This window comes from Triticum aestivum, chromosome 1D (genome assembly GCF_018294505.1).
Source record: "Triticum aestivum cultivar Chinese Spring chromosome 1D, IWGSC CS RefSeq v2.1, whole genome shotgun sequence".
NCBI classification, from domain to species: Eukaryota; Viridiplantae; Streptophyta; class Magnoliopsida; order Poales; family Poaceae; genus Triticum; species Triticum aestivum.
In genome coordinates, this window is record NC_057796.1 from 90679396 (window position 1) to 90704992 (window position 25597).

The window sequence follows — 25597 nt, forward strand, 5'->3', positions numbered from 1 at the left end:
TGAGCCATCGCCCTCCGGCCGCTCCCACCGCGGGAGCGATCGCGGCCCATATGCCTCCTCCCGGATGAGCCGACCAGACCGCTGCGCTCGACGGAGCCGCTGGCCCTCGAGCGCCACCGCCGCGCGACCCCGCTGCCCAGGTGGTCGTCCCACAGCTGCGTGGATGTGGCACCACCGCCGTCGCTGCCGCTGGAACCATCAGGAGCCAGGCGACGGTGCGGTCGATGTCATCGACATCTATACCGAGCACAGCCACGGAAGCTATGGCGCGAGCTTAGTTGCTACTGAAGTTCCCGCCAGCGGCCAAGTAGATGGTTGAATGGTGTGCCACCATCCAGAGCCTACTCGGTTTCACCGAAGTTGGGGGCTCACGACGAGCTGGCCCGCCATGACCTCCGCGAGACCGACGGGTGCGGCGGCCTCAATGTCGACGAGCCTGTGCTTGGTGTAGGCGGGTGCCTACCTTTCGAGGTCGGCTGCCCTGCCTTTACACAAGAGCTACGGCAAGTCCGTTGGCCGTCTGTTCGCACATTCAAGCCAGAGATACCTGAAAAGTACGACGGGAGGCTGAACCCGGCAGAGTTCCTGAGCATCTACACCATCGTTGTTCAAGCTGCCGGGGGAAGAGATGAGAAGGTGTTCGCTAACTACTTCCCTTTGGCCCTGAAGTACAATGTGAGGTCTTGGCTGATGCACCTGCCGGAGAACTCCATTTCGTCATTGGCAGACCTGTGCCACGAGTTCATCGGTGCCTTCACCGGTGGCCACCAAGAGCCCGGCAGACCCAGCGACCTGCAACTTCTCCAACAGAAGGAAGGAGAAACTCTCCGTAAGTTTCCTGGAATTGTCACGGCAGATGTCCTCGTGCAAGGACTTAGTCGTGGAGCCATCGCAACTAGGAAGCTTAAAGGGGTTAAACGGGACAAGGGACACCAGGATTATACTGGTTCGGCCCCTTACGGTGAAGGTAAAAGCCTACGTCCAGTTGAGATGGTATTACTTAGGGTTTCGATGACCAGGGAGCTTAATCGCTATGCCTGGCTATCGATCTGTTGTTTCTTGCCCTGAACTGCCGCCGGGTCGTCCCTTTATATAGAGAGGTTGACGCCCCGCGGCTCTCAGAGTCCCGGCCGGCTTATAACAGTGTCCGGCTCGGACTCTTAACTATTCTTGCCTTACACTACAAGTTTCACCATAACGGCGATTTATCACTACGGGCCTTAAGCCATCTCCGGGTCTTAAGCCCATTACTGACTTGCCGTCCTCAAGCTTGGTACTGGGCTTCACGTGATGATCATTATGACTTAACCCGGCCCCTCCTGGGCGGGTGACTCTAATGGCTATATCCTCAACATTAGGCCCCAGATTGATTTGAACCGGTTCATGTCAATCTTCAATCCTTTAAGAGAAAAATCGTCCGGCTTCTGCTTGTGCGAAGGTTGTAACCCGCCATAACGTCATCTTCTGGATTCCTGGTAACCCGCCATGACGTCATCTTCCATTAAACTCATTTTTTTATTCTGTCATATCCCAACGGATCTTATCTTAATAACCATCCCAAGAATCGAGGCGTTTCTGCGGCAAGATAATCATGTCTCTAGCCTCCTCATTTCTCGCGCCCATTTATGAGTCGTTCCTTATAAATAGGCCCGGCCCATAGGCCTTCGTCACTTCTCGATCCCTTGTCTTCCTCCTCTGACGCCCCAGAGCTCGAGCTCCGCCGCCGCCGCCGCACCCCTAGTCTTCCTCAACCTCGGCCGCTGCATCACCCTGAGCTGGTCCAGAGAAACGGCGGCAACCTCCGCATCTCATCAGCGCCAGTAAGTCCTCGCCCCTCCATACAGTAGATTCGCATTAGGGTCCGGTCGTTCTTCCCCTGTTCTTCATAGTTCATCTCGAGTTCTTCACAGTTCTTCCACCGCGACCCCTCTTGATCCGGAAAACAGGGTAGAACTCCCGCGGTAGTGGTTTCGCACCCATTTCCAATACTAGCAGATCCCTCTTGCTTGCAAAAAGACCTCATTAGAACATATGAACTTCTCTGTACCAGTTTTTAGGTCTAGAAATTTTTCCTTTCTAAACGACCGTTTGATCCAATATAATCCCTGCAATTTGTGAAACTTGTTTGTGCGACACTTAGACAAAAACTACCTCTGTGAGCCATGGCGACTCATATCGCCGGCTTAAAAGCGGCCATGCGCTGTGAAATTTCCGGCTCATTCATGATAGAGTTTTAAACAACTTGAATTACTTATGATATCCACAGCGGCTTAGATAACCTGGCACAATTAGCCATATATCATTAGGCCCCTTCATAAGCCGCCATCTTGAATACTGAACTGGAATCTTCCTCCGGCTTATATTTGAACCGGACATTCTCTTTTGTCATAGGCTTTTGTCTTTCACAATGCCGCCCAAGGCTCCTAAGGCACCCATTACGTGCAACTGGGTGAGATCCAACGTTACTGATGATAACTTAGATGATTTTGTGAAGACGGGTTACCTGCCTAAGAAGGAGGTCATGTCCTATCGTGCCCCTGACCCGTCCGAAGAAAAACCTCAACCAAGAGACAGAGAGGTTGTTATATTTGCTGATCAGATGAGCCGGGGCTTTGCTCCTCCTGGCTCAAAATTCTTCAGAGATGTTCTGAACTTTTTCGATCTGCGACCTCAAGACATTGGACCCAATTCCGTGTCAAACATTTGTAACTTTCAAGTGTTCTGTGAGGTATATCTTGGCGAGGAACCCAGCCTACTGCTCTTTAGGGAGCTGTTTTATCTGAACCGCCAGAACGAGTGTGCCAACGGGCCTAGCTTGGAACTTGGCGGAATTTCAATCCAACGATGGAGAGATTGCCTCTTTCCTTATGCTGAGCCGCCAAGCCACCCAAAGGACTGGAACCAGACATGGTTCTACTGCCAGGACACTTCTCCGGCTGATGAGAACCCTCTGCCCGGCTTTCGTGCCCTGCGTATGGAGTCAAATCACCCTCTGCCGGACAAATTATCCCAAGCTGAGTGTCAACCGCTTATGCCCACCATAAACAAAATCAAAGCTCTTCTGGGAAACGGCTTAAATGGTGTAGATCTGGTCCGGGTCTGGGTTGCCTGGCGGGTGATTCCCTTAAGCCGCCGCCCCAGCTTGATGTGTGAGTACTCAGGCCGGAAAGATGATCCTCTACGGCACAGCCCAGAGGACTTACCTGAAGATGTTATTGATGAGACAACCAAGTCACTTCTGAACGAGAGCCTGGCAGATTGCGGGAGAGTGGGCCTGAGCCCTTTCTGCAAGACTAACCCGGCTCCTGCGGTAAACCATTGACCTAAGTACTTCTCCTTTCATTTTAACAATTTTAACTTAGCTTACTAACCTTTGCTGTTCTTTACAGGCTAATGATAAGTTCTGGAAGGTCAGATATGACCATGAAGCTGCTAAAAAGGCCAGGAAGGTCAAAAAAGCCGCCAGGAGAGCTGCTCCCCGCAAGAAGGGGAGTAAGCCTAGCGCCTCAGACCTGCTTCAGCTGGATGATACCTCCGAGTCAGAGGTAGCCCTTGATTCTTATGCTCTTTTTTTTTGTTTGTTCTTAACCACCTTATCGACACTGATTATCAGCAGGAGGACACCGGAGCGAGTAACCCGGTGACTGAAGAGGTAACTATACTTTCCTCCGACTCGGAGCCCTTGCCAAGGCTGAAAGTCCGAAGAGTAGCCCGGAAAGTAAGATTTTCACATCCTTTAGCTTATCAAGATCCTCAATTTCTTTTGAAGCGACAGATTCATGAGAGCCGGAGGCACACCCGGACCAACAAGGATGCAGACCTCTCCTCCGGCTTACCTGAAGCATCAAAGAAGCGCCGGACCGAGGTTATCTCCAACTTATATCCTTTTCATCCTTTGGCGGGCGTCACTCGTCAACCGCTCAATTCTTCTGATTCAAACTATCAGGAAACTTCACCTTCCTCCGGGGACTCCATGCAATCCAACTTGCTGGCTTTCAAGACCACACCCGGGTAATGATGATCAGCTTATGTTGTGCTTATCTTACTCATGCTTTTGTGCTTTTGTACTAACTTTTTGTCTTTTCAGTGCTCAAGCAAAGCTCAGCAAGAGGGCAAAGAAAAGTAAACCGGTCGAAGAACCGGTCTTGACTGAACCGGAGGCTTCTGCTCATGAGCCGCCATCTGCCTCAGCTCTTGAAACCACCGCTCCAACTGAAGAACAAGTCATGGAGGATTCTGATAACCTGGAGATCCCCAGCTCAGCTCAACCGGCCGATGACCCGGACGTTGTAATCACCCGGATAGAGTTTGTCGAGCCGGGAAGACCCACTGTGTTGGCTAGATGCTCTGCCAAGGAAGAGCTACTGGAGCGCCGCAAGGCCAGGCTGGATATCACCGACTATGCTAACTTGAGCATTGGAGATATCGTCTCCGGCTATGTTAATCAGGTGCACAACAGCCGGGACCTGGAGATTGACATGGTGAAGCAAATCCAGATTAAATCTGAGGTACAACTCTTCCTTGTTTACTCCATAGTTATCCTTGCCATGCTAGCCCCCAAGTCTATTACTTATGATAGAATATGTTGTAGACTTTAATACCGGCATACCTGGTAACACTCAAGGGCCCGGTTAGACAGCATCCTTACCTTATGTTAATCAAGTAACTGATCAAGTTTATACATTAGCCCCCAAGTGCCAAGTATCTTTACTTGCGAAGTGCTTGGGACTTACTTTCATGAACCGGCACTGTGACTAGAATCTTTCAGCATACATTAGTCCCCAAGGGCCAAGTATTTTTGCTTGCACAATGCTTGGGACTTATTATGGCATTATACTCACTTTAACTATAACCCGGAACTTGCACAGGCCATCTGTAAGAAACTTGAGCCGGAAATCTCTGATCTGAAGAGCCGGTTGAAGACCAAGGAAATTGAAACTCACAAAGCCAACTCCAAATTTGAACTCAGTATATCTGCACAAGAGAAACTGAAGAAAAAATTTGAAGCAGAAAAGAAAACCTGGGCAGATGAAAAGGCTGCCTTGCTCAGCCGGGCCGAACAGGCGGAGGCTGCTCTTACTGAGAGAACCGCCGAGCTGACCGGCTTAAAACGCCATGTCTCTCAGATGGTCTCCGCAATCTTTGGTAAGGCACTCCATACATTTCCAACTATTTCACATAATTTACTTCCCATAGATATCTCAGTTACCATCAGCTCACCTGCCTTTGCAATGCAGGCCCCAGGAGCTCCAATCTCAACCAGAGCATATTGACCAAGCTGAAGGCGGTTTACACCTTGGTGGAGCAACTTTACACCGGGTCACAACGTGCTTTAGCCGTTGTGGCTCTGTCCAATGAAGTTCCCACTCACCTGGCGGATGTACTCAGGCGGCTTGCCGTTCTTCCTCAACGCTTCCAAGAGCTGAGATGGGCTTCTGCAAGAGCCGGAGCTATAGCTGCTCTGAGCCGGGCCAAGGCGTTTCTCCCAGAGCTAGACCCGGCCAACATTGGTCTTGGATACCCCAGTCTGAAGGAAGACGGTACCCCCTTTGACCAGAAAGACTTCGCCGCCTGTGTGAAGAGCGTGCGCCCTGTGGCTACCTTAATTGGGAATGACACAGATCTTACCAAGTATCAGCCGGGCTATGACGCGGAGAATCAGAGGATCCCAACTCCACGCTATGAAGCAGTCAGCTTGATCCCTCCGACTCGTAAGCATACCTTCATCCCAGAAGTTGTCCCGGCAAGGTTAATTGATGATGAGGCTCAATTTGAAGCTTTGAGCGGCATTGACTGGAAATCATCAACCTTCCAGGTCATGGAAACAGCCGGAGGAGCGGAGAGGGATGAGCCGGGAGCTTCAACTCAACAAGCACCTTGATTTCTTAGGCGGCTTATAGATATGTCTTATAAACAATGCCACAACTTTTGGACTCGGGGAGTCCTGTAATAGAGTAGGACAAACACTTAATTTTGTCGTGCCATCGTGCACATGTGCAGCGCTTAACTCTGTTGAAGCTGCTCTGTTATATCCCTCCGGGTTATGTTTGATCATTACTTTCCTTAAGCTTAAAGAGCTGTCTTTAATTGTCCTGCATAGGAAAACAAATCACAAGTCTCTAGGCGGCTTACCGCATGGAGAATCACATGTTTTACATATAACCCAGAATATGAATCAAGGTCATAAAAGACCGGCTCTCAATTATATCTTCGAGATAACTATAAGAGCATACCTGCCAGCATTCAAGTACATGTCAGGACCGGTTTTTCAGGATATTAATTTCCCAGAAAATGGCCCTTGTGCTTACCAGCCCCAGGATTACTGTTAGCTGATGAGGCACCAACTTGTTACAGAAATTCCAAGCAAGGTACAAAATATGTAGTACAAGACCATTGTGGCCTATGAGTACAACAATTGGTTTCTAGTGGTTGATGGCGGAAGCGGTTTGTTGTTCATCTGTGTCTATGGGACTCCATTTCCCACAAGAACAGCTGACCAGGATAACTCCTATCTTCGCGAGGCTGCTATCACCTTTGCATGGGTTCCGGGGCTGTCGTCGCAACGCTCCTCTCCACGCAAGAAATCTGGCCAAGACAATAGCCAGGGACAAGCCAGTGAGTACGTTTGAATGTACTCGCAAACATTATGAACACGGGCATAATATAACAATGGATAATCATGCTCCGAAATATTCTATGATCATAACGTCAGTCGCGAAATAAAAAAATTCATGATGCACGCATGCAGGTTGTTCATGTAAAATATGAATATGCAATACGGGAGTAGAAATAGAATGCACCGATCGAGTGTCTGAAGCGACGCCTCGAAAGGAAAATAAAATAAATCATGCCTCAGTCGGGCGTCTGCGCGACACCGCATAAAGGGCTTATAAATAAAAGAAATAACAAGCATGCCACAGTCGGGCGTCTATGCGACACCACATAAAGGGCTTATAAATAATAGAAATAACAAGTATGCCATAGTCGGGCGTCTGAGCGACACCACATAATGGGCTTATAAATAATAGAAATAACAAGCATGCCACAGTCGGGCGTCTATGCGACACCACATAAAGGGCTTATAAGAGAGTAATCGCAGTGAGTATCCAGGAGGTAGAACCGTACCAGGGATACTCAATAATTCAAATAATGTAAATGGTTAGTCCACAATAATAATAATCATAATCCTCATATGTCACAGGTCATAATCAATGTTCTGGTTTAGCCGTTTCTCCTCCGAAGACCGACACTATGACCGACACTAAGACCAACACTACAACCGATATTAGACCCATCTCAGACTGTAGTCCTTACCCATGGACGTGGCTATCCGAATAGATTTAACCTCTGCAGAGGGTGTACTCTTTACCCACGAGTAACGGATTTATTTAGTCCATCGGGACTAATTCCGTCTACGGTCTTTTAATTGAAAACACACCTGACCGCACACACCAGCCTAACTTACCGGTGTCTGGAATCACCCACGACACCTGTTAAGCAAAACTCTAAGTGGGGAGGCTACAACCTCGCGTAGCATGGGATCAAATTTATATCGCGCGCTCTAAGGGGTGCCCCCCTCTCGGTCCCAACCGGAAACACCCATGCCCCCGGACCAGGTGGCATGCCTACTGGATGCAGCCGGTATCTTCCACCATGGCCTCTCTGTATGGTGTGTGCTTGGAAGGGGTTGACAACTTACTGAACCGTACCCTACCTGCGGCAGGGACAAATGGTAGTACGAAACAAGTATGGGGGTTACTGGAACAAGACTCGATCTACGGCCGACTCAGGAAGTCCAAGTATTCCCTGTATGATTAGCATAACAAATATATTTCCATTCACAGATAAAGTCACCACTCATCATACCTCACCATGCCATATCGGACATACTCGTCTCGACGAGGAACTAGGGACAAGCTCGTGTCTACCCAAGACAGAGACTTTCCCGGCTTCCTTCCGGTATGCATGAAAAGCTTTCGAGGATGATTACTATCACCAGCATATCCATTTCTAACAGCAAAGAATCTCATTATGCACTCACGCGTATGATCATATCGTCACATAAAATAACGAATGCTCCATGTCAAGGTGGTGTTGTAACCGTATCAAACAACACCCAAAAATATCATGCCAGGGTTCAGAATGCTTGCCTTCAAGTTGTGGAGAGGCAGGGTGTATTCCAAAACTTTTGAAAGTTTTCTTCTCTCTCCAACAAATCCTATTTTTGAAAATATTCAAATTAATACCAACTAAAAAGTAGTACAAAAAGTTTTCCTAATTATTTTTGAAATAAATCTTAAAATAAACTAGATGAAATTTGAGGGAGGTAGGAAAAAGAATCAACTCATTTGGAGTTATATTTAAAAGGTTATAGCCAGTCAAAGTTTCAGTCAAATTCTGTTTTTAATAAAAACCAGAAAAAGAAAACGTTTCGGGGGAAAAATACGTTTTCGAAGCAGAGGAGACGTACTTCAGGGGTTTACGCGTCCACTTAAACACGTGGTGGCGGGGCTGGGTCACTGACAGTGGGTCCAGCGGGCCCACTGGTCAGGTTTGACTAGTCCCCCGCCTTCTTCCTCCTCTGTCCGAGCCGAGGCGGGGGCTCCGGCGATCGACGCCGGCGAACGACGGCTCCTAGGAGCCATCCGAGGGTGGGGAAGGATCCTCCGCTCCAGGACGGTCCTTCCGGTAGTCGAAAGGGCCCCGGGGACGGAGGGGATCGTCGGCGGCGAGCTTCGCGGCGGCGGAGGCTTCGGGTATGATTGGGGATTTGGGCTGTGGTGGCTCCCGATCGAAGCTTAGAGGCTGGGCGACTCCGCACAGTCGAGGGGAGTCGGACGATGGCGTTGGATGGGTGGGGGAGGCCCTGGTTGCGTCGCGCTGCACTGGATTGTGGCGGCGACCGAACTGATCGGAGACGGGAAGAAAGCTTCCCGACGTCGATTGCTGGGTGTTGGGGGCACTAGGGGGATAGAACGAGGTTGCCTGAGTGCTTGGTCGAGCTCGGGGTCCCCTTATATAGGCATTCGAGGTCGGTTCCGCGGCGGCCGTGGATAGGATTACCGGCGAACCGCCATTCTGTAGTTGGGGGCGCGTGGCGGCGACGGGCGCGTGGCGGACATGCTTCAGGATAAGCTTGAGCTGCTCCAGGGGGCAGCTGGCGCGCTGGTGTGGCTCGGGCGGCGCCGTCCAGGGCAGAGGTTGTCGGGGTGGCGGTGGCGGCTTGCGGTGGCGGCGCTGTAGGGCGCCATGAGGGGGCCGGGGCGGCTCTGCGGCGAGGGAGGGGTCGGGGCACGTCGGCTGCGAGCAGGAAGGGTCAGCACGAGCGCGGGGAGGGCGGCAGTGAGACGCGGCGGCTCGGTGCGCGCGCGTGCAAAACGTGCGCTCTGGGCGCACCCAGCGCAGGCACGCTACATGCTCGACGAAATGCCAGGGCATGCTAGAGGGTTAGGATGAGGCTGGGGATTAGCAGGCCTGGGTTAGGGTTTGCAAGGAGATCAGTGGACAAGCTTCTAAGGTCAGGGGATCAAGTTCATAATGCAAACTAATAATCATGCCAAATCTGTCCATGCACTCAAGGTGTTCGACAGAATGCTAAGTGCAACTAGGCAACTCTTGGAGTGGCCAAAAACTCCAGACCAGTGTCTCTTTAGATGTAGGTGGTGGTGGCAAGGTTAGTTTGGCAAAACTAGAAACTAGTTAGTGCAAGTTTTTGAGAAAACCATTTTTGGGCAGAAACTAAAGGCTATTATTGCATGGACTAAAAATACTCCAATGGGTCCACTCTCCTGGACTTAAGGGTTTTGTAGGGAGGACTACAAGCAGGAAAAAGCTCATGGGCACTAGAGCAAAATAAATTAGGGTTGCAGTAGAAAAAGCCAAACTGGACCAGAATGAAGATGAGGATGATTTGCTCAATTTTTTCAAAGAACACCAGTGGGTTAATGCATAAAGTTGAAGTATATGCATCTACTGACATCTCCAAACACTTGGAAGAATTTTTAAAGAAATTTTTAAATAGGTTGTAGTGCAAAAATACCTACTGGACCAGATTTGAAATTTTCGTGTAGAGCTCAAAATCTCCAATGACCAAAAGATATTTTTGCATAAAAGTGATGTGGAAACATCACATGACATCCCCAAATTTTGGTGAAAATTTTAAATGCATTTATCAAATGATTGCAGTGCACAAGATGCTCCAAATTTATGGAAAAATCATTTTAAAAGAATAAAGCTCAGGAAAAACTATTATGCAAATAAATCCACTGATGAAGAATTGTTTTATTGAGAGAGTGTACAAGTCCAATAATATTTTTGGAAAGTTTCCACTTGAGGTAAAAACTCCACAATATTAAAGAAAAGAGAGGTTCTGAAATCAAAAGATAAATCCAGAAAATAAAAATTTAATTTCCTGGCAAAATTTTAATTAATAAAACAAGGTCAAAATTTTGGGGTGTTACAGTACACTTCCGGTTTATGTAACCGAGATAATGAGGTTGAGAACTCAATTCCGGCTCAACAGCACCGATAATGCTTATTGTGTGCTATCAACATTGTTGATCAAATTTAAGCCGGCAGAATAAGAACTGCCCTTGCACACTGTTGATATCATCAAAAGAACTTGTTGCAAACTAAAAGATCAAAACTTAGGGGCTTCTGGTTCGAATACAACCAGAGAACCGTCCCAAAGGGGTTAAGCTAAGATTTGAATGCGATCATATAGCCCCCAGTGGCTTTGGCGCTGCCGATCAAGAGGGTACCGACAGCTATGTTCTCTTAGGTTCGAATATGACCCATGTTTGAACAGGAAGCCCCCAAATGACCTTAAGAGTTGTTTAACGACGCTGATTCGAATACGATCCACGTCGGTTCCCAAAGGGGGTTGAGCTATGATTCAAATATGATCAAGAAAAACTCCCCAATGAGCTCGGCAATTTGCCAATCAAGTGGGTATCGATAGCTATGTTCTCTTTGGTTCGAATACGACCTATGTTTGAACAGGAAGCCCCCAAGTGATCATATTGTTAACGGCTAGATTCGAATACGATCATAAGCCGGATCCACCTCCAAGTGACCATGTAATGTTGTAATGGAAATAACACATTTACCTTTGGAGGAGAAAAGGACAGAGGTCCTGCTTTATTATTTATCATAATATATACATGGCTATAGAAATATGTACATTATGAGAGCCGGTGGCTCAAGTGTAATAAGGCCGAAGCTGAGCCACGTTCCATGGCCGACGGGTCTCTTCCTCCGACTACGTGAATCTTTGTGCTCCCGAACATCGATAAGGTAGTATGACCCGTTGTGCAAGTTCTTGCTGACCACAAAGGGCCCTTCCCAAGGCGGGGATAACTTGTGCGCATCCATTTGATCTTGGATAAGCCGGAGCACCAGATCACCTTCCTGGAAGACCCTGGACTTAACCCGGCGGCTGTGATAGCGGCGCAGGTCTTGTTGGTAAATCGCCGAGCGAGCTGCTGCCACATCACGCTGCTCGTCCAACAAGTCAAGAGCATCTTGATGCGCCTGCTCATTATCCGCCTCAACATAAGCCGCCACTCGAGGTGAGTCATGACGGATGTCGCTAGGGAGGACCGCCTCCGCTCCATAAACCATGAAGAAAGGCGTGTAACCCGTAGACCTGTTAGGAGTAGTATTGATGCTCCATAACACGGAGGGTAACTCCTCCACCCAACAACCCGGCGTCCGTTGCAAAGGGACCAAAAGCCGGGGCTTGATGCCCTTCAAGATCTCCTGATTAGCTCTCTCAGCTTGACCATTGGATTGAGGTTGAGCCACTGATGAAACATCAAGTCGAATATGATCTCGTTGACAAAACTCTTCCATGGCGCCTTTAGACAGATTGGTACCATTGTCAGTTATAATGCTGTGTGGAAAACCAAAGCGAAATATCACCCTTTTCATGAACTGAACCGCTGTGGCTGCGTCACACTTACTAACTGGCTTTGCTTCAACCCACTTTGTGAACTTGTCGACCCCCACCAAGAGGTGAGTCTTCTTATCCTTGGATCTTTTAAAAGGCCCAACCATATCAAGCCCCCAGACCGCAAATGGCCAAGTAATTGGAATCATCCTCAATTCTTAAGCCGGCACATGAGCCCGTCGCGAGAACCTCTGACAACCGTCACATTTACTGACCAAGTCCTCTGCATCAGCATGAGCCGTCAGCCAATAAAAGCCATGACGAAAAGCCTTGGCCACAAGGGATTTTGAACCGGCATGATGACCACAATCCCCCTCGTGGATCTCACGTAAGATTTCTTGACCTTCCTCAGGGGAAACACAATGCTGGAAAGTCCCAGCGACACTGCGACGATGCAGCTCGCCATTGACAATTGTGATTGACTTAGACCGCCGGGTTATTTGTCTGGCCAAAGTTTCATCCTCAGGCAATTCTCCCCGGGTCATGTAAGCCAAGTATGGTACTGTCCAGTCTGGGATAATGTGGAGAGCCGCCACCAACTGCGCTTCCGGGTCAGGAACAGCCAAGTCTTCCTCTGTAGGCAACTTAACAGAAGGGTTATGCAAAATGTCCAAGAAAGTATTAGGCGGCACCCGCTTTCGCTGAGAGCCCAGCCGGCTTAATGCATCAGCCGCCTCGTTCTTCCTGCGATCGATGTGCTCTACTTGGTAACCCTGAAAATGTCCAGCAATGGCATCAACTTCGCGGCGATAAGCCGCCATGAGAGGGTCCTTGGAATCCCACTTGCCTGACACTTGTTGGGCCACTAAATCCGAGTCGCCAAAGCACCTTACCCGGCTCAAGCTCATCTCCTTAGCCATCCGAAGACCATGAAGCAAGGCCTCGTACTCAGCCGCATTGTTAGTACAGGGAAACATCAACCGCGGCACATAGCAAAACTTGTCACCTCGAGGGGAAGTTAATACAATTCCAGCCCCCGAGCCTTCCAATTGCCTAGACCCGTCGAAGTGAATAGTCTAGTAGGTATTGTCCGGTTTCTCTTAAGGCACTTGCAGCTCTGTCCAATCGTTGATGAAATCCACCAATGCTTGAGACTTGATAGCAGTGCGTGGCACGTACTTTATACCGTGAGGCCCAAGTTCTATAGCCCACTTAGCAACTCTTCCTGTGGCTTCTCTGTTTTGGATGATATCGCCCAGGGGAGCAGAACTAACCACAGTGATAGGGTGACCCTGGAAATAATGCTTAAGCTTCCGGCTTGCCATGAATACCCCATAAACAAGCTTCTGCCAATATGGATACCGTTGTTTGGACTCAATGAGTACTTCACTGACGTAGTAAACCGGCCGCTGAACCGGATACTCCTTACCCGTTTCCTTACGCTCCACCACCATAGCCACACTGACGGCTCGTGTGTTAGCGGCTACGTATAGCAGTAAGGGCTCATTGTCAACAGGAGCAGCAAGGACTAGGGGCTCAGCCAGTTGTCTCTTCAAATCCTCAAAAGCAACATCAGCTGCATCATTCCAGATAAAGTCATCTGTTTTCTTCATCATCTGGTACAACGGCATGGCCTTTTCACCCAAGCGGCTTATAAACCGGCTCAGAGCAGCGATGCGACCCGCCAGACGCTGGACGTCGTTTATGCACGCCAGCTTAGCCAGAGAGGTGATTGCCTTGATCTTTTCTGGGTTAGCTTCAATGCCTCTGTGAGAAACCAGAAAACCCAAGAGCTTGCCTGCAGGAACGCCAAAAACACACTTGGCCGGGTTAAGCATCATCTTGTAGACCCGGAGATTATCAAAGGTTTCTCTCAGATCATCTATCAAGGTCTCCTTCTCCCTGGATTTAACTACGATATCATCCAGATAGGCATGAACATTGCGCCCAGTCTGGTTATGAAGACAATTCTGCACGCAACGCTGGTAAGTCGCCTGTGCACTCTTGAGACCAAAAGGCATAGACACATAACAGAAGGCTCCAAAGGGAGTGATGAACGTCGTCTTCTCCTGGTCCTTAACTGCCATTTTAATCTGATGGTATCCAGAATAAGCATCCAAAAAACTTAAACGCTCACAACCCGCCGTAGCATCAATAATTTGATCAATACGGGGCAGAGCAAAAGGATCAGCCGGACAGGCTTTGTTTAAATCCGTATAGTCCACACACATCCGCCAGGTGCCGTTCTTCTTGAGCACAAGCACCGGGTTAGCTAACCATTCTGGATGAAAAACTTCAACAATAAACCCGGCTGCCAAGAGCCGGGCTACCTCCTCACCAATGGCTTTCCGCCTCTCCTCATTAAACCGCCGGAGGAATTGCCTGACCGGCTTAAACTTCGGATCAATATTGAGAGTGTGCTCAGCGAGTTCTCTAGGTACACCTGGCATGTCAGAAGGTTTCCATGCAAAGATGTCCCTGTTCTCACGGATGAACTCGATGAGCGCGCCTTCCTATTTCGGGTCCAGATTGGCACTGATGCTGAACTGCTGAGATGAGTCGCCTGGAACAAAGTCAACAAGTTTAGTCTCATCAGCGGATTTAAATTTCATTACCGGCTCATGCTCCGTGGTTGGCTTTTTCAAAGACGTCATATCTGCCGGGTCAACATTGTCCTTGTAAAACTTCAACTCCTCTGTTGCACAAACAGATTCTGCATAAGCCGCGTCACCTTCCTCACACTCCAAGGCTATCTTTCGGCTGCCATGAACCGTAATGGTCCCATTGTGACCCGGCATCTTGAGTTGTAAGTACACGTAACACGGCCGTGCCATGAACTTGGCGTAAGCCGGCCGCCCAAATAAAGCATGATACGGACTTCTTATCTTAACCACCTCAAAGGTTAATTTTTCCGCCCTGTAGTTGTACTCATATCCAAAAGCCACTTCCAGCTCGATCTTACCAACTGGATATGCCGACTTACCAGGCACCACACCATGGAAAATAGTATTAGACTGGCTGAGGTTCTTATCAATCAACCCCATACGACGGAAGGTCTCATAATAAAGGATGTTGATGCTACTGCCTCCGTCCATGAGCACTTTAGTGAATTTATATCCCCCCACCTGAGGAGCCACCATCAGGGCCAGGTGCCCCGGATTATCAACCCGGGGAGGGTGATCTTCCCTACTCCACACAATAGGCTGCTCAGACCATCTTAAATAGCGTGGAACCGCCGGCTCAACAGCGTTCACAGCCCTTTTATGAAGCTTCTGATCTCGCTTGCACAGACTGGTGGTAAACACATGATACTATCCACCATTGAGCTGCTTTGGATTGGTCTGGTATCCCCCCTGCTGCTGATGATGACCCTGGCCGGACTGCTGATTAAAGCCCCCTTGAACATTCTGAGAATTGGAATTTGAGCCGCCGCCCGGGCCATGAAAGCCGCCGGCGCCTGAGCCGCCGCCCGGGCCATTGTTGCCATTAAAAGCATCGGAATTTTTAAAGGCCTTCATGATTGCGCAATCTTTCCACAGATGAGTGGCCGGCTTCTCCCTAGAGCCATGCCTTGGACAAGGCTCATTCAACAACTGCTCAAGCGTTGGGCCTGACCCGCCGGCTCGGGGAGGTGGTCTCCCCTTACGTCGTTGGTTGTTACCCTGTGAACTGGCGTTGGCCACAAACTCTATGCTGCCATCAGCCTTATGCTTGTTACCTCCTTGGTTCGCCGGGTTATGCCGAGGGCCCTTGCCATTGCCGTTCTTCTTTCCCTTCCCTGTCCTTTCATTATCCAACGCGGGGTCCTTGGTACTACCAGAGTCGGCGTACTTGACGAGCGCCGCCATCAGCGTACCCATATCATTGCAATCACGCTTGAGCCACCCGAGTTTCATCTTCAGGGGCATAAAACGACAATTCTGCTCCAACATTAAGACTACAGAGCCGGCATCCATCTTATCAGATGAATGTATTATCTCATTGACCCGGCGGACCCAATGGGTTGTAGACTCGCCCTCTTGCTGTTTATAGTTAGTCAAATCCACAATGGACATAGATTGCCTACATGTATCTTTGAAGTTCTGGATGAACCGGGCCTTTAGCTCAGCCAAGACCCGATAGAGTTAGGCGGCAGTCCTTTCAACCAAGTGCGGGCAGTCCCATCTAACATCATGGTGAAGTACTTGGCCATTGCCGCTTCACTGACCTCCAGCGACTCCATGGCCATCTCGTAACTCTCGATCCATGCTCCGGGTTGTAAATCAGCCGTGTAATTAGGCACCTTCCTATGCCCTTTGAAATCCTTGGGCAGACGTTCATTGCGGAGAGCCGGCACCAGACAAGGGACACCTCCAGTCCTCGTAGGTATACCCGCATCGACAGAAGCCGTTGGATAAGCCGGGGGTGGCTGGTAAGCCGTCAACTGAGGCGCCTGCTCCGCCTCTTGCCATGCTCTGTCTTGGTCTACCGCATGAAAGGCTCCGTTATGAACCGGGCCGTGGCCAGGAGGCAAGTCATGGCGTCGGACATTGCTTGAGCCGGTTGCTGAGACCATGTGTCTGCTATAACTCGGGCTCCGGCCTGGACGAGGGGTTGAATGAATCATGTCCCGGCTATAAGAATATGCCTCTTGCTGCGCCAGAGCCGTCTGAAGGAGCTCTCTGACCCGGCGGGTTTCAACCGCCGTTGGAGAGTCGCCATCGATTGGGAGAGCCGCCAGTCGCGCCGCCGCGGTGACCATGTTTTCCAACGGGTTGGCATAATGACCCGGTGGTATTGGCACGTACTGAGGCGGGGCAGGGTTCACCCAGGGAGGCCCCATCACTTGGGACTGAATCGACGTTCCAGCCCCGGGCGTCGTGATCTCTGGCGGGTTATTGGGCCCTGCACCAGGCGTGTTGAAGAGGTTTCAAGGATCGTAAACCGGTGGGAGTCGAGATTGGGCCTTTTGATGCCTCCTTCTCATGACCTCATTGGACGCGTTCTCATCCATCGTGAGCCGGAAAGACTGCGCTTGAATCAGCTGAGTCTGGGCGTCGAGAGCCACCCTCTCCGCAGCCATCCTGATCCCTTCCGCCGCCAGGTCCTCCTTGGCTTTTGCTAGATCCAGCTTTAACTGTGCCACCTCCGCATCATGCTGAGCTTGATCTGCTGGGGCGACCGTGGCGGTTAACAGGGCCGTCATCTTGTCTGTAAGATCCATTAGCACCTGAGCCGGCGAGTGCACAGGGCCTCCTGCCCCAGTGGTGAAGTTTTGAACAGGTTGTGCGCCGGCCATGAAGATTCCAACCCGGCTCGGCGGCTCAAAGGGGTCCGGAATACTGTCACCATCGGAACAACCCTGAGCCTGCCATCTTGAAGTTGATATAACGAGTTTGTCTCATCCGTGGACGACTCGCCGTCAAAGCGGGCGGCCCTCTCGTCACCAGATCCAGATCCTTCAGAGAGTCCTCCATGGACGCATCCCACGAAAGCATGCTTCAAGGCAGGCAGAGCCCGGGCGGGTCGTGCACGCTGAGCCGTCTCGATGAGATCGGTGCGCAGGTCCGGCTCAGGGCCCGGCTCACCAATCTTGCCAATGAAGACGTGGATTCCGTCGAAGGGGACCCGGTACCCGTACTCGATTGAGCCGGCATCGGGGCCCTAGTTTGCATCGTCGATGTAGAGCTTGCCGCGGTGACTCTTTGTCATTCGGCCCACAGCGTATCCCTTGAGCCCTTTGAAGCTGCCCTTCAAGAACTCAAATCCACCGTGCGTCAGCCCCACGGTGGGCGCCAACTGTCGTGGAATTGTCATGGCAGATGTCCTCGTGCAAGGACTTAGTCGTGGAGCCATCGCAGCTAGGAAGCTTAAAGGGGTTAAACGGGACAAGGGACACGAGGATTATACTGGTTCGGCCCCTTACGGTGAAGGTAAAAGCCTACGTCCAGTTGAGATGGTATTACTTAGGGTTTCGATGACCAGGGAGCTTAATCGCTATGCCTGGCTATCGATCTGTTGTTTCTTGCCCTGAACCGCCGCCGGGTCGTCCCTTTATATAGAGAGGTTGACGCCCCACGGCTCTCAGAGTCCCAGCCGGCTTATAACAGTGTCCGGCTCGGACTCTTAACTATTCTTGCCTTACACTACAAGTTTCACCATAACGGCGGTTTATCACTACGGCCTTAAGCCATCTCCGGGTCTTAAGCCCATTACTAACTTGTCGTCCTCAAGCTTGGTGCTGGGCTTCACGTGATGATCATTATGACTTAACCCGGCCCCTCCTGGGCGGGTGACTCTAATGGCTATATCCTCAACAGTAAGTATTTACAAAGATTCAGTAAAGTTCATAGGAATATTCCAAATATCCATCCGGCAGCCGTTATAGCAGCCTTCCAGTCCAATGTGCACAACCATCGCATTCCTTCCAAGATGAATGTGCGATTGCCCAAGACTGTGAAGGAGCTATACACACTGTTGGATAAGTGTGCTCGGATGGAGGAAGGAAGGAAATTGCTCGGAGAGGAGGATTGCATCAATGTTGATTCAGAGGATGAAGATGAGTCAACCAGATAGAGAAAGGGCAACAAGCAGTAAGAAGCTAAGAGATAAGGCAGTAATGACTGTAGAAGGTTCGGGCACACCTAGTACCGGCAAGAAGGCCAAGGCTGAGGCCCCTGGCAAGGAAGTTGCCGCTTGCACGGCCTGCCGGGAAGCCGCTGCCGCCAAGAAAGCTGGGAAAGGCAATTGCCCATACTGCAAGATCCACCGGACCAAGGGCCATGACCTTCAAGAATGTTACCAGGTTGAGCAGCTTGTCAAGAAACAGAGGGCGGAATATGATAAGCGTGACAAGGAAAAAGGTTAGAATGCCGCTGGCGGAAAGGGCCGAGGCGGTGAAGCAAATCACCCCGGCAAATCCTTTCGGAACCAAGGAAAACCCGCCAGGGGTCAAGAGAAGGAAGTCTGTGATGATGTGAGTGGTGAAGGGAATGAAGAGGAAACCAGTGAGTAGGAAATTCAGAAGGCCACTGACGCCCTATGCATTGATGGGGCTGCATCTTCGCACGCCTCCCACCGCTAGCTCAAGCGATGGGCACGAGAGATCAATGTTGTGGAGCCAGCGCCAGAGGCCTGGAAACTGCTCAAATGGTCCTGCACGCCAATCATCTTTGATGAGGAGGATCATCCTGGCTGCGCCATCGCGGTAGGATGTTTGCCATTGTTGGTATCCCCGACAATTCGCAACCTCAAAGTCACAAAGATGTTAGTGGATGGCGGGGCCGGGTTGAATCTGATTTCCCCAGCAGTTATCAGTAAGCTTTAGATAGGAGAAGAAGAGCTAGAGGTTACTGGCATGTTTCAAGGAGTTAACGCCGGTAGGAGCCATCCTAAAGGGAAGATTATGTTGCCGGTAACGTTTGGGGGAGAACTGAACTGCCGAACAGAGAAGATTGTGTTTGATGTGGTTGATCTCCCCCTGCCGTACAATGGGATTCTTGGAAGCCCGGCCCTGGCCAAGTTCATGGCGGCATCCCACTATGCTTATAACACTTTGAAGATGCATGGGCCACTGGGAGTCATCACTATCCCATCAGATGAGAAGGATGCAATTATCTGCGTGGACAAGATGTACCGGGATGCAATCACAGTAGAGGCTGTGGCAGCAACAGCTCCCGCCAAGCAAAGGAAAGGAAAGAAGAGGGATTGTAGGACCTCCGGCAAGGAGTCCGGGAAGCGTGCCCCCTCCGAGTACACGGCACCCGTTGACGACATGCCGGAGTGTTCCCACAGCAAGAGATCCAAGGTTGCTACACCCCAAGTGAAGAAGGTCCCGGCAGGGCTGGCTGGCGTTGACGGTACTTTCACCATCAGCGCCACCCTTGATGACAAATAGGAAAGCGCGCTCATTGCCTTCCTGCGGGTGAATATCGATGTGTTTGCCTGGCAACCATCTGATATCCCCGGTGTTCCCAGGGAGGTAATCGAGCACCACCTTGTTGTCTGCCCACATGCCCAACCTGTCAAGCAGAAAGTTCGAAAGCAAGCCTTGGAAAGGCAGCAGTTCATTGCCGAGGAAATCAAGAAACTGGAGGCAGCTGGTTTAGTTAGAGGAGTACTGCATCCTACATGGTTAGCAAATCCAGTGGTAGTCTGGAAGGCAAATGGGAAATGGAGGCTTTGCATTGATTTCACAGATCTCAACAAGGCTTGCCCGAAGGACCCATTTCCTTTGCCGCGTATCGACCAGATTGTGGATTCCACTTCAAGGTGTGATTTGCTCTCCTTTTTGGACGCATATTCCGGATATCACCAGATCTTTATGTCCAAGGAAGATGAAGAGAATACATAGTTCATCACTCCATGTGGTATGTACTGCTTTGTCCGCATACCATTCGGACTAAAGAGTGTCGGGTCCACTTTTGCAAGGGCAGTTCAGATTGGTTTTGAGCCACAGTTACACAGAAACATAGAAGCATATCTGGATGACATCATGGTCAAAACCACGGATAAGACCACTCTTATCCAGGATTTGGAGGAGACATTTGCCAATCTGCGCAAGATCAACTTGAAGCTTAATCCGGAGAAGTGTGTGTTTGGTGTCCCCTCCAGCAAGCTGCTTGGTTTCTTCATGTCCCATCGGGGGATCGAAGCTAACCCCGACAAGATCAAAGCCATTGAGCAGATCCAAGCACCAAGGACAGTTAAGGATGTGAGGCGCTTGACGAGATGTGTTGCCGCACTAAGTAGATTCATTTCCAAGTCTATCAAGCGTGCCCTGCCATTCTTTAAAATTTGGAATAAGGCAGGGCCTACGAAATGGACCCCGGAAGCAGATGCAGCTCTAAAGGAATTGAAGGCCTACCTATCATCTGTACCTACCTTGGTTGCACCCAAACCCCAAGAGCCGTTGTTGCTATACTTGGCGGCAACCAACCAAGTGGTCAGTGGGGCCTTGGTAGCATAGCAAGAAGTAGATGAGGCAGAAAGTGGACAGATAACGGCAGAGTCGAAAAAGGATCAGAGCAGCAATGAGCACGGCGACGAAAGCAACCCCAAGGACGCGGCAAGGAAGAAAGTGGTGCAGCGCCCAGTGTACTTCGTCAGCTCCTTGTTACAAGGGGCTAGATCGAGGTACTCTGGCATGCAAAAGTTGATCTTTGGTCTCATTATGGCCTCAACGAAACTGCACCACTACTTCCAAGCCCATGAGGTCACGGTTGTCACTCGTTTTCCATTGCAAAGGATACTCCGAAACCCTAAGGCTACTGGCAGAATAGTGGAGTGGGCTTTGGAGCTATCCAGCTTTGGTTTGAAGTTTGAGAGCACATCAACTATTCAGAGCAGGACGATGGCAGAGTTTATTGCAGAATGGACGCCAACCCCTGATGAGGAAATAACAGAGACAACCATCCTCGACAAGGAATCACCCCCAAGAATGGATTATGTATTTTGATGGTGCTTTTTCCCCACAAGGTGCGGAGGCTGGCGTGCTTCTTGTTGCCCCCTTCGGGGAGCACTTGAAGTACGTCGTCCAAATGCACTTTGCCCGGGAAGAAGCTACCAACAATACAGCTGAGTATGAAGGGCTCCTTGTCGGGCTCAAAATTGCAGCAGAATTGGGAATCAAGAAGTTGATCATACGAGGAGATTCACAACTTGTGGTGAGACAAGTCAACAAGGATTATCAAAGCCCATTGATGGAAGCATACGTCGAGGAAGTGAGGAGATTGGAGGAGCACTTTGACGGGTTGCAAACAGAGCACGTACCCCATGCGAAAAACAACATAGCTGATCACCTGTCAAAGTGTGCTGCGCAGAAGCTTCCTGTGGAACCAGGAACTTTTGTTCTCCATCTCTCTCAACCCTCCATATCACCAGCCACAATGGACCGGAAGAGGAGAAAGTTGGACTACGGTAAGCCTCTCCCGGTCGAGTCGTCCGCTCCCGGCAGAGACCCTGCCGGAAATAACTCCTCACAGCCTACCGGACCACCCCCTCCAGCCGGGCCCATGGACCCCGCGAACGAGGCTGGTGCTCCCGCAGCAGAGGAGGTGCCGCTAGTCCTCGTTGCCGAGCCCCAGGCTCCAACTTGGTCAAGGCACATCGTCCGCTTCCTCCAAACCGGATAACTGCCCAGCGACCAAGATGAAGCTGAGAAAGTAGCCCGGAGGGCTAGTATGTATCAGTTTGTTGATGACACTCTGGATAGAAGGAGGCCCAATGGTGTGAAATGTAAGTGTGTTTGCCGGGAAGATGGAAAGGAACTGCTGGCTGAGATTCACACAGGAATATGTGGCTCACACATTGGATCAAGGGCATTAGTTGGGAAAGCATTCCGACAAGGATTCTATTGGCCCACAGCCCTCGAAGATGCGGTCGAGCTCGTCACGACATGTGAAGCCTGCCAGTTCCATTCCAACAGAACACACCTGCCTGCCCAAGCCCTTCAGACAATCCCTTTATCATGGCCATTTTCGGTCTGGGGGCTCGATATCCTCGGCCCCTTCCCCTGAGCAATCGGGGGCTTTGAATTCTTGTTCGTCGCTATCGACAAGTTTACAAAGTGGCCGGAAGTGACTGCCATGAGAAAGGTGACTGCTCAGTCAACTATCAAGTTCTTGAAAGAGTTGGTGTGTCATTTTGAAGTTCCGGCAAGGATCATCACCGACAACGGCACCCAATTCACGAGTCACGCCTTCATGCAATATGTTCGTACACTCGGATGCAAGATCTCATTCGCCTCTGTGGCACACCCCCGGAGCAATGGACAAGCTGAGAGGGCGAACGCTGAAGTGCTATGTGGACTCAAGAGAAGAACTTTCAGTATGCTGCAGAAGCACGATAGGCGGTGGATCGAGGAGCTGCCGGTAGTTCTCTGGTTCCTCAGAGCGACACCTAACCGAGCTACCGGGCAGACTCCCTTCTCCCTGGTCTACGGGGCAGAAGCAGTTATCCCCATGGAACTCATTTACGGGTCCCCTCGAGTGCTTGCCTACGATGAAGTAGTGCAAGATCAGCACCGGTGTGACGACGCTATGCTACCCGAGGAGTACCGTCTCCGGGCTGCTATGCGTGCTGCATGCTACCAACAAGCCCTGCGTCGCTATCATAGTTGCAGGGTTCATGCCCGGTGTTTTGAGGAAGGTGACCTTGTCCTTAGGCGCGTTCAGTCCGCCAAGGGTACAAACAAGCTGTCACCAAAGTGGGAAGGCCCTTACCGGGTGGTACGAGTCACCAGACCCGGCATAGTCCGTTTGGAGACTGGAGATGGCACTCAGTTGCAAAACTCATGGAATATTGAGCATCTCCGCAAGTACTACCCGTAAGGCGCGAGGCTGTCGGGCACTGCCCGGCAGCCACCCCTTTGTACAGGCCTTGCCTCAGCTGCATGTAACCCCTTGTACAAAGTCGGGGCGATGACCCCGTGCAAGAGAAAATAAAGAAGCGTTGTAGGGGGGCCCCAACTAAGATTGCATGCATGCATGAGCACACCTAGATCACTGCATAAGCATTTCATGAGCATTTGCATATGCATATAGATAGAATTGCATCCTGCATTTATTCTCATCTACATGGAGTTGCAGGTTCCTACCGTGAACTTGGCTGCGACAAGGGACAAGAAAATTGCATGGCACAGCGATCCCCGGCAAGCCAAACAGATAAGTATACCTCTTGTCCATTAGTGTTCTGTAAAGCTATAACTTTGCATGAGAAAACCTCGCCTCTCTTTTGAAACTTAGGTGCTCCCATCCATGACTCGAACGTTGCTTCAGTCAGGATGGTCGCAGTAGCCTTTGGTAAAAAGGAGCTGGCGGGGGGCTGGCCCCTCTATCTATTCCCCGACAGATGTAGTTCTCCGGCAGACAAAGAGGGTGCCGGCAGTATATCCTGCCAGGGAAAACTCGTTTATTTTCATTAAAGAGGCACTCCACCTCTGCATGGACATACACATGCACGGGTTCCCGGCAAGGTTCATCTTTTTCATTCATATACTAATACAAGTACAAGCATTACAGAACACAAAGATGGACTCGAGAGATTACATTATTTGAATTAAAATTTGGCGATTGCCTACAGATTTAAGATTGAAAAAAGATAAGTGCCCCGTGATCCCCTCTTTTCGTTTTCCCTCCTTCAGGCACTGCGGCGGAAGGAGGAAAAGATGAGAAAAGGAGCACCCAAGGAGGAGCCCACCCCGGTCCCGTCAGGGCCCGTCAGGCACAGCCTGACAAGACCGGGAGTGGCGAGGCTGTGAAGGAGGAGTGCGGGGGACGAGGCGTTGCCTTCTGGTCGCCACCTCCAGAGCCAGCAAGAAGCCCTGGCTTGAGCGCTGGTGGATTCATCCACCAAAGCTCAGCCAGAAGACTGCTGGAGGCGAGGAGAAGGCACCAAGAGAACATCCCTCCCCGGCTATCACCCGAAGAGGCTGGTGACGATGGTGCCGGGGAGGGAGGGGAAGAGCGGAAAAACGAGGCGACAGGTCGACGGTCGGAGGCGAAGGCATCCACGCCATCGTACTCCGACCTGACCCCCTGCCACCCGCCTTCTCCGTCTTCCCTCGCTTTCTCCTCACCACCGCTGCTCCCGGAAAGCGCCAAGACCCCGGTCCAACGCCTCCAGCGGAGAAACAGCAAGTAGCCGGAACGGCCGGGGGACTTGAGGCGCGCCGATCCCCTCCTTGGTGGGCACGAAGGTCCACCTCTCATCGACAATAGCCCCAAGACCTCAGGAAGGGGAAATGCTGAGATTACCAACGATCTCCAACCCTGCCTCCCGACCGAGCCTCGAAGAGACCAAGAGATTTGCCAGGCCAAGGACCAGGCTCACTCCTCGAATGTCAGCACCAGCATGGGATAACAATAATCCCAAGCAGGAGCCCGAGGGCTAGCCCCAGGCTCTTCTCTTCGGCATCGCCGACGGAAGCAGAGAACAAGAGAAGAAGAGGAGGAATGCAAAGATGGATGACTCCGCCCTCCTCTGCCCCTCCCTTTTATAGGCCGGACGAGGAAGGGCGGCCGCTCCATCAACGGATGACCACCGCCCTCCTCCGCCAATTCGAGGCGAGCGGACCCTCTCTGAAATGCTCTCCCGCACCACGCGCCTCCGTTACCTACCCCGCGCGATGTATGCATCATACGTGGGCAAGGATAAGGGTGCGCTGTGGGAAGAGTAAATTGGCAGTTTCCACCCCGTGCGTTAAAGTCATTCACGGTCCATCACTAGAGCGGCCCCACCACTATTGGCTTTACACCACGCGCGGGGGAAACCGAAAATTGGCCCGAAATCAAGGCTAATGAAGCAGCATTGAAAACCTCAAGGGGCCAACCCCTTCAGCAACCCTACCTGTGCACTTATTAGGCCCTACCCCGACGACGCTCAGCAGCGCGTTCAGGGCAGGCCCGGGGGCTTCTGTCAGTGCAACAAACCCTGCGTCTGTTGCCCAGACTGTGCACAGGCACGGGAACAAGATTGAGGCACCAACCCAAGTCAAAGATTGAAGGACCAAGAGATTTGGAGAACCAACATGCAGTTCAGAGAGACCAAGATCAAGCCAGAAGTGCAAGATATCGGCAAGAGAAGAGCCTCCCTTGCCGGGCAGGCGAGCCAGACAAGGGGTGAGGCCACCGCCAGAAGCTGGCAACCAAGGCACCCCGACAAGGTCTGCCGGGGCTCGCGGGGGCAGAACCACCCCACCAACCACTCAAGCACGACCCACGTTGTCAA